General features: G+C 44.2%; 1 long non-coding RNA gene across 1 annotated transcript in view; it reads right to left on the bottom strand.

Moving 5' to 3' along the window:
• The window catches only part of LOC121670696, a 49,366-nt gene extending 37,640 nt beyond the window's left edge, over positions 1–11,726 (bottom strand). Inside the window, exon 1 of the long non-coding RNA XR_006018215.1 lies at positions 11,597–11,726. This is a non-coding gene — a long non-coding RNA (uncharacterized LOC121670696). The remainder of the gene's footprint in view (positions 1–11,596) is intronic.
• Between the last annotated feature and the right edge of the window lie 530 nt (positions 11,727–12,256).

Genomic DNA, 12,256 nt, shown 5'->3' with positions numbered 1-12,256 from the left:
AATCAAACTTACTCAGGCTGAAATTGTCTCCTATATTTACAAAAAGAAAGAAAGCATTTACATCCTGCTATTAAAGAGAAAGACTGCTCACATATGCATGTCAGAATGCTTTATAATCTGAGCATTTAGTATTTTTTCCTGAAATATGATGGTTTTGTCTTAGCCAACAACATCCCTACCTCAAAGTTTTCTTCCTTCAGAAGCCTTGAGTACTTTCAGCCTTGTCTGGTTTTACCCTTGCAGTCTGAACCAAACCCTTTCCGTGGATTACCCATAGTGATTAAGGTTAAATTTCAGCTGATTTACGCCCCAGGATGTGCCACTGAATAATCCTGAGCTCTTTTAAAGCGCAGTCATCACCTCCATGCAGTACAAGTGGGATTTGAGGCTTGCAGGCCCTTTGTAGATGTTTTTGGTTTGCAACAAAGACATCTGGAACAACTGCAGGAAAACAAACTATTCTGAAGTACAATCCTACCTGTCAGGTTTAACTGTGCAGTAAGTCCATAAACTTCTATTTCTTCTATGTGTTTATCTTCTTTCTCCATCCCCCCACTAGGTTTGTGCTAGTCAGAATTAACCCCACCTGTCTGCAGGGGATGAATGAATTTCCAGCACATTCATTCAGCTCTCCACACTTTCCACTTTAAAAGATCTTGAGACTTAGTGACAGAACAGTCAATAACACTATTAAAAGGTATAAAATATCTGTAAAACATCTCCCTCCTAGAAGTTAACCAGGTGAGTTCTCCTCATCTTACTCTGAGGCCACATTGTGATACCACATTAACCTGGGAAAGTCAGTGTCTTCATGCACTTGAAACTGAATTTCTGACCTGTCTGGGCTCAGGTATACTCCTGGAGATATTTTTCTATATTGACATCCTGGGCTGGGGCTAATAGTCAGCACAACTGGGAAATGTGTTCACTCTTTAGCTTCAGGATTCTGGTGGTCACAGTGAGCGAAGTTGTCAGAACTTTTTGACATTTTAATGCATTTTCTTGCACATTAACGCCTTTGGGTGGGAAAATTATAGGCAGCTCCCTGTGCCTGCTGTTGGAAGCAAGATCCTTTCCTGGATGGGTCTTTGATTTTTCATCAGTCCTGATGCTGTGATCTCAGAGTATGCAGTGGTGGCAGGTGAGGTCAAAGGAGGCTGTGGACACTGAGTGAGCAGTGGGATACTTGGATGGGTCTGCCATGTGGGACAGCAGCCTCCTCTTTTCTTCCCCATCCCACCAAGAGAGTGATACTTTCCTAGTGTCACTTTTCCAATGGCTCCAGTTGCTGCAGGCACAAGGACAGAGGAGAGGTAATTCTGGGTGCTGAGGAATAAAAAGATAAATAAGCACTGGACAACAGAGCCTCTTTTAAGAGGAGACCTATAGATGACAGGGAAACTTGAGTATGGCAAGAGATACTGGAATACACTGGTGTATCTCTTTTAATTTCTTTATACAACTTACACAAGGACGGGATCATGGCACAAACTTGGGGGAGAGGGAAGGAACAAGCAGGCGAGACTCAGTCCATATTTGTGGCTGAGAGGCAGAAGTGGACCCCAGGCTCTTGGTCATGACAACCCCCCTCTGCCTTCCCTTGAATCATTGCCTTGATTAGCATGATGCCTTGCCCCCGGGCAACCATGTGGCATTGAGTCTATGGAGGAAAATCTATGAGTGTTGAGAATAATTGGTTCTTTGATAGTAGATTGCTCAAAGGTCAAAGTGTACTGGGGAGAGCAAGACAGCTGAAAAGTCACATTCCCTGCAGGCGCTGTGGCACTGACCTCTTGTGCCTGCAAAAACTGGAAATCACAGATAATCTGGTGCAATGCCATGGCTTCTTGTGCTGGGGGACTGCGAGATCTCAGTGCAAACACTGTGGTTTCTCAGCTGACAACACTGGAGCTCTTTGTAGCACCAGGTCAGGTTGTGTACAGGGGTAGTTAGATAAGGTTTTCATGTTATGTGATCTGTCTTGCTGCATTATTCTAACAAATTAGACACTACAAAGCCACTCTACTGTCTGTCTGTCTGTCTGCACCACCATGAGGACATTTCTCTCTTCCCCTGAACTCTAGCAGCTCTGATTTACTTGGTATCCATGAAGGATCTCGCTGTTTATGTTTGTGGGCTCTGTGGAAACGCTGTGGTTTGGTGCCCCTTGTTCATGTCCCCATCAGCCATGACAGAATTTCTTTAAAAGCTGAAGACCTTTTTAAACTGCTGAGCCCAATCATCTCACCATGGAGCTTCATCAAAGATGAGAGAATTTGCATCTATAATTTCTCTCTTTTTGTAGTACCTTCCATCCTGAGAAAGACTCAAGTTTTCAAGATAGGACCTCTTTTCTGGAGAGTCTTACAGGAGAAGTCACAGAAACAGAACAGTGAGATTTCAGATTCTTGCCCAGAAGACCCTGAATTTACTTGAAAAGTGGGTAGCAGAGGTGAGCAGAATCCATCCAGAATGAGGTGGTACAACACATAGTACCTGACATAATGTAGCCAGTATTTAATAACAAGTACCCGAGGTCCTTTTTATTCAGAGGACCTGTTGGCAAAAGCCTTTCTGCAGGCTGTAGGTAGATTCTGCTTTACTTTGATACATCTCAGGAAGCTCCTCCTTTCTACGTTGGGTAGGTTATTTATCTTCTCAGTGTGTTTGCCCCGTTTGTGCTGTGGTGACGGTGAAGTGGAAGATGGATGGTGAAGATGCATTTCTTCTGCATCAAAATGAGCAGGGGAATTCATGTTCAGGCACTGCAATCCTACAAAACAATGGCTAAAATGTAGCCAGGTTTTCTAGTGTGAAAGAGAACCTTTTCAGTACTCCTCCTCTTGTGCAGACCTGTTATGTCCCAAAGCTTCCATGCAGATTATCATAGCCCTTTCCTTCACAGACAGGCTTAGAGATCGTGAATTTACAACACTGTTTCACAATGCTTACCCATTGGCTCTGGATCACTGGCCTCAGATTTAAGATGCTAACCTGCAGTGCCAGCCAGATAGGATCTCAAAGCACAGGGGGAGATTGAGGAATGTTTTGACAATTCCTAACCTATCCCATCCTACCTAATCCTATCCTACCCTATCCTGTGCTCATTCCTTTATCATGCTGTCTCCAACATGAATTAATATTTAGGTATATTAGAGAACAGATAACATTCATGGCAAACTGGCTTAAACCCAAGGTCTCCAGTGAGAACGTGTCCTTATTTCCTTCACCCTTTCCTTGACTCTCCTCTTTCCCTTCTGGAGTACTAACCCATTTCTTCTCTTCTTGAGATGTTGCAGGTTGGTTTTTATAGTGTTTTAACTGAAGCTGAAATTTTCCAAATAATTGTATAGGGAAAAGACTGAGGTTTGAGAGAGAAACAGTTTTCACTGAAAGAGAAACCCGTGGCCTGGCAGCACCAAGCAGTGGGGCTCAGGCTTTCACTCCCCTTCTCCCAGTCACCACGGGGTGCTTTGAGGAGGTATCAAGGTTACAACTTCCTGGCAGTAGTTATTTCTCCAGAAAAATAAAAGAATCTCTAGAGGAAAGCAAAGGCATGCTGGCTGTTTGGCTGCTTCCTCAGTGCCATATAGCATCACCAGGGATGTTGCCTTGCAAGATTTTCTTCCCAAGGCCATAAGTTGGTTGATGGCTGAATGAGAAGCTTGGACACGAAGTGCCATTTCTTCCTGCTGCAGTGATCTCTGTTCAGGTCTGCTGGCCACTGGTGTGTTACAGTCAAGACCATGTAAAACCTCTCCCAGTGTAGTGTGAAATTTGCTCCAAAAGAGCAGAAACATCTGGTTAGTACCAGGAAGTGGTTGCTGGCTGGGTTTGGCAACAAGGGACCGCGTAGTTAATACACTCTTACCTCATCAGTAGGTGTCACTGCAGCAAAAGACAGGGTCCAGTGGAAAGTTTCAGAGGGGAATAGAGAAGGGTACTTCAGCCAACCAACCAGATGCAGTCAGTTCAGTGCTTCCTGACTACAGCCAGAGAACGGCTATGGATCTGGGTTTATGAATTGCTTGTAATAAGGCTATAGGAAATGAGAGATTAAGGAAATGAGTCATTAAGTGATTACAAAGACATGTGGAGCACACACAGTTGTGGCCGCCAGTAACAGAGCGTTGAGCAACCGTAAATTTCTTCTACGGGGGTTTTGGGAATGTTCCTGCTGAACTTGTATGCAGTAGTGAGTTACAGTTCGGTGGATGTAGTTGAAATGAACCAGTAGCAAGTTTCAGTCACTCCCTAGCACAAAACCCACAAAAGAGTTTTCTGAGGCTCAAAAATCACCCTTTTGATGCCAGGCCTGGTGACTTGTCCCAGGAGAAATATTTCAACAGGTAAGAAACAGCCACCCTCTGACACAGTAGGATTTAGGTCTGGACTTAAGTATGAATGAGGGAGCTTTAACCAAGGCTCAGTTCGAACCTCTTTTTTGGGGCCAAATTCTGAAAGCTGACAATGCAGCCCTATGCTAGAAACAGCTTCTGACTCAGTTTCCATATCACTGTCAACAGAACCACCAGCAGCTGCTCTCCCTCTGTCAAGGTGTTTCTCTGATGTGCTGGGAATGGCATTCAGCAATGCTGTTGCACATGGAAGTGCAGATAACCAGGTCTTGGGTCTGCAGAATGTGGGGTGGAGAGGGCAGCAGTGAGGCTACGCTTGTTTGGCAGGTGCACCACTATCTAGTCACAGAAGTCATAAAAATGGACACTCCGTGTGGTTTGGCAGCAAACCCCCAAGTTTTTAATCCTGTTTTCTGGGAAGCACAGTCAAGAAAAAAAGACCTGAAATACAGAGCAGGTCAGCCTTGCTGCCTGCTATCAAACCCAGACTCTCCTGCTCTGCACAACCTTCTTGCAGGTTCTTGCTCCAAAATATGTTATGCAGCAGGTTCAACAATCAGGTTGCCAAGCAGTCAAATACTATGGAAGGAGAAAATGAGGTAGTCAGGTATCTTTGACGCTATCCTAATGGATTTACTAAAGACATACATAAAGCCCTGGTGGCCCAGATGCAGAAGAAAATTAAACAATATGAGATAGGTTCTCTGAGTCCTTTCTGATAATTTTTTTCACAGCATTTTGCCTCTAGAATGTGTTGGGTTTGTACCAGCACCACTGCAAGTGCTAGCTTTCAAACTGGCTCAATGCTCTGCGTCTTGTTTGCTGCTGGTTCCTTCTCCCATATATCCAATTCCCCAACCTACTCTCTAGACAGGAACATAACTACAGATGCAGGGAGGAAAAGGCACATTTTGTCCCCTCCCACCCCCCCCCCACGGTCTAGGCTGACATGGAATGAGGCCTCTCAAAACAGGTATCCAGGTTAAACAGGTTAAAAAAAACCCAAAAGTCATATTTTCATTCCCTCTCTCTCAGTTTTATTTTATATTTATATTCAGTCTCCTCAGATCCTTGCTGGTCTTCCATGCAAACAGTATTTTGGGTGTATACTACTTTGCTTCACACAGAAGTTAATCACAGCTGAGCAAAGAGTGGCTGCAGTACTTATAGTCCCAGTTCGGTTTCACCCACTCCCCAGACAAACCACTCGGGCTCTGCATAGAGAATGCAAACATATATCATTTCTTTATTGGTTTTGCTGCCTCGTTTTCCCTTCTCTCATGGAGCTAGCTGTCTTAGGTGGCTGAGACACTTCAGAAATCCCTGTAGTGGGCTGATCAATGGGGGAGGATGGAGCAGAAAATCCACTGTTCATGCTGTTGTAGCAGAAGCAGTAGCGCAAGCACTGGTGTGTACGTAAGAGGCTCCATATATGAGAGTTCCTGACCCTGTGACTTTAAATCTGACTAGATAAGAGAGCCAAAGAGTGGGAGGTGAAACAGAAGCCCAGAGAGCTGAAAAGATTTGTCATAGCAGATCTGGGACTGGTGCCCAAGCCTTCTAAGCACAGCTGGGTGATGATATTATGGTTATTATTAATAATAATAATAGTTAGTGTGCCAAAAGCTGGCGTTAGAGTAGGACTAAAAGAGATCACCAAACTGAGCAGAGTGTGGTGAATATTTTTGGCCAAAGAACATATCAGTGTTGACATCTTTCAAAATCTCTCAGGTATTTTCAAAACAAACTTTACAATTAAAAATAGGCACTGCACTTAAAAGCAAGGAGAAAAGAAGTTTCTAAATTATCTGAGTAACTAATAAGTGTAAAAGCCTTTCAATTTCATTCCAATGAAACATTTCATTTAGATCCAAAATTAACCTTTTCCTTTCATCCTAAACCTCAAAAGGTTATCGTGTTGGTTGAGCCTTTTCTTCCTCTCTGATTTTCCATTTTGGTGATCAGACCAAAATACGCAGCACTCACCAAGCTCCACTCATAAATCCTAAGGAAAAAACGTGCCCTATGGACTACATTAAACTTTATTATGTAGACTTTTCAACAATGAAAATCTCTCTCCCAGGCATTTTAACTACATCACCACAGTAACTATCCTACCATGCTACAACTTCTACTACAATATTTCTTTGTTGCACAGATAACTGTGACCAAGCCCTTGCTAACGTAATTCATGAGAGGGAACAGCATGATTGAAACAATACTCACGCTTCAGGGTTGACCTCTAAACCTGTCATAAGTCACAAGTGTCAAAATCAAGCAAGGTTATACAGGGGAGGTTATGAAATTTCATCACTTATCCAGATGTTGGATTTTCTATGCCATAATGACAGGCAACTTACTCAACTGTGTATGTTCTGATGAAAAGAACACATTTACTTTATTTTGATGGTTTTTCATTTTTAGATGATTCTCACCTCTTCTACAGCAGATTATTTTCTGTACTGTCTTTAGAAATGTTTCTTTTTGTTTGGTTTGTTAGTATTTCTCTGTGTGAGACAATGCATCAACACCTTTCATTCTGAGCAAATTCAGCCAAGAACTGTATCGCAGAGATATTTGCTACCTGATGAAATGTAGAGATGAGTGGAAGTAGCTGTTTCACAGCACAATGTTTGCAAAAGCTCAGGAAAGGAAAGACAAAAGAAGTGTGCCTGCAGCTGAAAGTGAAAGCAGAAAATTCAAGCAGAAGCAAACTGATCTAACAAGAATGCTACCCAGACACTGGACCTCTTCTCCTCTTGCAGAAAATGTCAAGTGATCTTAAATGATCAGGAGTAACTGGAGCTGTGGTTATGTCTGGTCAGAAAAGCTCCCTCATCGCTCTCTGTGGAACCTCCCCACCTGCCACGAGGATACTTTCTGTTCTCACAAACACACTGAGATCCACAGGCAGGACAGCTGAACACCCTGTTCTGTTTGATGTTGTCTGAAGGAAAACAGTCCCCACTAATGACTAAGTCTCCTGTGTTGCTTCATCCTTGCCCTCCAAACACTTGTTGTACTCAGAGTCCTAGATCTGCAGAGACGAGAGGTAGGCATGAATTTTTGGATGTATCCAAACACAGGTCAGAAGAACACACCAACAGAGTTCTCTAAATCTTTGCATTTTCCTGGAGTCACCTAATTTCTTCAAGGGTTTCTCAGAAATACCTGGAGTTTCCCAGACAGACTGGCCTTTGAGAAGCTGCATTGTGACTCCATCAGAAGCCCATTAATTCCGCCCTGTATGAAGTCCTGTTGTCCAGAGAGTGATAACATGCTGAAGAGATAAACCTGTTCAGCAGAGCCTTGCCTTCAATTTACACACACAACAGTGTAATGCTGAAAGCCCTCAGAAAAACACGTGAACATTGAAGACAGGATTTTCTTTTTCCTGTTTCTTTTTCTTCCAGGGGAAACAAAATGAACTTTAATAGACTTGGATGTCAGAGCACAGGAGAAAGCAATAATCCTAAAAACACAGCATCAGCAGGAGACATACACATGGCTCAGAAAACCTAGCAGAGGAATAAAAATCAAGAGCTATATCCAGACTGGCCACGATAGTTGCCCTAATATACAGGAGCAGCTACTTTACTGATACCAGAGCAATCCAGGGTCTAACAGTCCAGCACTGTAACTCACTAAATATGATCCCAAACTCATTGATGACTAAGATGCTGTAGTGGTTTGGTCCAAAATACTCATTACAGTTTATCTGCTGTGAGATAAGAATTAGGAGAAATGCAAAACAGGCACCAAACTTGAAAGAATATAAAGAAGTTTATTAACAGACCTAAAAGAAGAAAAAAATTATACCACCTTCAGAACTCTCCTCCTCCCCCCACCTTCCTCCCTTCTCCCACTGACAATGTGAAAAGACAACCCTTAAGATGTTCAGTCTGTTTACCACTTCCATAATAACCTTGTTCAGTCCATTTAGAAAGAGAAGTCTCTTCTTGCTCATGCTATGAAAACATTATCACAACGAGACAGCCGCCCACTTCCAAATATCGTTCAGTCCATTTAGGAAGAGGAGTCTCTCTGCCTGCGTGTGAGTCCTTTCCCCCGACTTGCAGCTTTTCCCGCAACTGCTTTCGAGGGTCCACTCTTGAAGTTTTTTGGGGTATAATTTTAAGGTTGAGCCGTTCAGAAACAAAAACAGAGGCCCTTCTCCTTCCCTGGGAGCAAAGGGTCTTCCTCATCTTCATCGTTAGGACTATCTCTGGGAGCATCTCTAGGAACTGAGGTTTTCTCCTTTCCCATTTGGAGCAAAAGTCCTCATCTGGTTCATCTCTACGGACTGAGGTTTTCTCCTTTCCCGTTTGGAGCAAAAGTCCTCATCTGGTTCATCTCTCCCTGTCCAAACTTCTCATGAAATTACAGCTGCGTCAGCATCTGCCTATCTCAGCGCAGGTGCTTTTGCTCACGAGTTGAACACTCCACCCCCCATATCTTCATGAAATTACAACAGGATACTCTGATATATCATAGCTTCACAACAGAATTTCAGCTTTAAGCATCTCCTCTCTCTCTTCCCTCAGGTTTTCAGCTCTTCATAGCAATAAAAGGGTTACTCTCACCTCGGCCTTGCAGCTTTGCAGCTGGAATGTTGAATTTTTCTTATCGCAGTGGAGAGGGGGGAGAGCCGAGCCGCTCCGGCTGCCCACGGCAAGGCAGTGGGGGGGGGTTCCATGGCTGGAACAGGTCCATGGCTTCATGATGGCCGTGGCCCGGCCCGGCCTGGCCCAAGCAGGGCCTGGCCGGGCCCGCTGGCCCCCACACGGGGCCCGCAGCCACCTGTCCCAGTGCCGGAAACGAGAGAGAGCTTGGAGGGGGAGTTTGCCTATTCTTAAATGTGGATCACAGAGGTGATCACAACTTTAAGTGGCTTAGAGAATTGTCCATATTCAAACTGGCCAGCTGATAGGTTCTATCAGTTCCCAGAGGAAACTGTAAGCACCCCTTAGCAAGGACGTCCCTTCCGGGACTATGCTTGCTAACCTATGACAGATGCCTACTAAGTTTGCCATCTGAGAGGGACACTGTGGTATATAAAAGAGGGATGGTTACAGGGTGTTGATAGTGAGGTGCCAATAAGATCTCTGAAGATGGACTGTCCTCTGCAGTGCATACCATTCCCATCAGGATGGTGTGGGATCACACTAGGGCAGCAGGGGAATGGAATCAGAATTCACCAGCTTAATTGGAATAAAGCACCACATGAAGCACTTGATTTCCCATCTCCTGGATGTTTTTCTGGAATAAAATATTCAACAGACATGTAATAAGCTGAAATTAGAAGGCCTGTGTTTGTATAGGAGGTGAAACCTGATATTCAGATGTCCTCTTCTGGCTTTACAAATCTGGATGATGTGTAGAAGATTTCTATGCAGAAGGCTGACACTCTAACAAATACCAGAACAATTCTGTGCTCTACACAAAGAAATGTCACACAATAGTCAATAGATGATGTGCTAGTCCTCATTCTTCACCCCTGGCACTGCATACAGCACATGGCCCATCTCTGGCCCTGTTGTTCTCGTCCACCCGTCTCTAGCTAAACATTGGTACTTTTCTGAATTTGGCAGCACGGCCAATAATAACGACATTTCAAGATAACTCTAAAACTGTAAATAAAATTAATAAACATGGTTTTGCAACCTCTGAGGGAAGGCTTCAGGTGAAAAACTTTTTTCACTTCCTTTTTCATATCTGTTCCAAGGCTCTGCATGGGCATTCCAGTGATGTTTAACCCTATCTGTACTGAACGGGGGTTGTTGCTACTGATGGTTTTGTTCCCTTGGATTCAAGAAGCAACATCTGAAATTAGGGGTCAATTATACATATGTGAAATAGCCCTTGGTTTGGAAAAGCACCAAGATTATATCATGAGGCCCTCCAGGAACAACAGCACTCTAGGTGCCACCCATAAGCCTGGGGAGTACCTACACTCCTCAAACAGAAACAGCCTCAGCAACACTCAGTAAAGAAAGGATGGTGTGGGTAGGGAAAGCAAGGAAGAAAAGTTACTCCACCTCACCCTTATAAATGGCTGCAGGGACATTGAAAAGGACATTGAAGGGCATGCAGAATGTCCCTATCCAAAGACAAAATCAGATCAACCCAAAAGATATGCTCAAAATTACCTGGTAATGAAGACTCCATGCCCTTCTTACCCTCCTTGCACAAATCTATCCCAAAGTTTCACTGTTCTTACTTTCCCTTTTTCCAATCTTTGGGTAATCTATCATGAGCATGGAAAAGAGGTGATCCCACACCACACTGTAGCTCTCCTCCCATTATTGGAAGACCTCTGCACTCCAAAGCAATTCCACAACATCCAGAAATTTGCTTTGAAAGTTACTAACTTTGGTACACCAAAAATAAAAATAAGCAAGTAACCCCATCATGGAAATAAGCAGCTGTGTTTAGAGGCACTCATGCAAGAGGAGACAGGGTGAGTGGCCAGGGGTGTGGAGGAACAAAGAAGCTTCTCTGGCCATTGCCAGTATTAATGAAAGACCAATCCTAGGAGTTTGCTCCAGCAGTTTTAGAAACAATAATAACAGTCCTCCCCCTCCCAACATACTAAATCTGATCCTTGCTAATGTGAATTAATACCAGGTTTCAGTGCAGCCACTGGGGTAATGTGATACTCTGGAGTGCTGTAATCCTAAACAGAGCATTAGGAGAGCAGCTCACGCCACAGCTGTGGCTCCTTGCAGGTGTTTATTCCCCAAGTAGCCCCTTCAGCAGCAAGTTTCTGACTACATGAGAGGCGTGGGGGGAACTCTGTCATGGTCAGACAATAAGTTTCTCTGGAATAAACATGCTGGCCCAGTGCTGGCGGTACCAGGAGGGCTGGGAAGGGGGAAGTCTGAAGTGCTATGGTTCTCTGTTTATTATGTACAAAAGGAGAGAGAAGCAGGTGAATGAATGAAATAGATACCTCTGAGTCACCCCTTCCCCTGGTGACTGGGCACACAGTGCCTGTGCACACATGTGCTCTTTGTTCCTGTGAGTGCTGTTCCTACTGCCCCTGCCCCACCGCTTCCCCTTATCCCCCCCCCTGCAACCAGCCCTAGCTCACACATTTAATCAACAATCCCAACTATTCATTTTTCAGGGGCACCAAAGGGAAACAGAAGTCTCCCAAGCAAAGTTCTGCCTCCTTTGGGACTGCCCTGCTTTCCCTCTACCCATCCTTCAGCACCCTCCTCCCCCAAGCCTCTCACCATGCCTGTCTGCAGCCACAACTTGATATTGGGTTTCAGCAGGCCTCCAGCTGACCCGGTGGGTTCATCCTATAAAAATACCTCTTGTGCTGTTCATCTCTCTGATTACTTCTGCCTTGTAACAGGTGGGGCTGCCAGCTCAAAGGGGGAGGGAAGGATGGGAGAGCTGCCTTTTAGCTACATGCCCTCCTCCTAAGGAAACAAAAAGCCCCATTTGTTTACTCCCCCAGCTAAGTCCCCAAGGTCTTGGGGTTTTTCAGAAAAGGGCTTTGTGTAAGTCCATTTTTTTTTAAGTTCAATACCACTGGAGTCAACGGAGGGACATGAACAGCACTTGCCTAGCTGAATTTCCAGCACAACCTCTTTCTATTTAAATGCAGGCCTCCATCAAATTCCCAGCTGACTTACGTGATCCTCTCATCACTGCAGGAACAGGTCGGAAATTTAATTAGTCTCAACAAATTCAGTGCTTCCTGATTGTCTCTTGGGCTAAGAACTGCCCTTTCTGACTGTTGACTCGAGCTTTCAGTCTTGGTTGCTCTCAGAGAGTAGAGAAAGAGGATGGAAACAACTACAAAATATCAAAATATTTTGAGTTCCAAATACTTCTGTTTAACTCAGAGTAGCGAGTCAGATTTTAACAGTTTGCAACATGGGTGT

This window comes from Corvus kubaryi, unplaced genomic scaffold (genome assembly GCF_017639235.1).
Source record: "Corvus kubaryi isolate FWS band 111438036 unplaced genomic scaffold, C.kubaryi_AGA036_p1.0 37396, whole genome shotgun sequence".
In the NCBI taxonomy this organism is placed as follows: Eukaryota; Metazoa; Chordata; class Aves; order Passeriformes; family Corvidae; genus Corvus; species Corvus kubaryi.
This window is presented reverse-complemented; position numbering and strand designations above follow the sequence as displayed.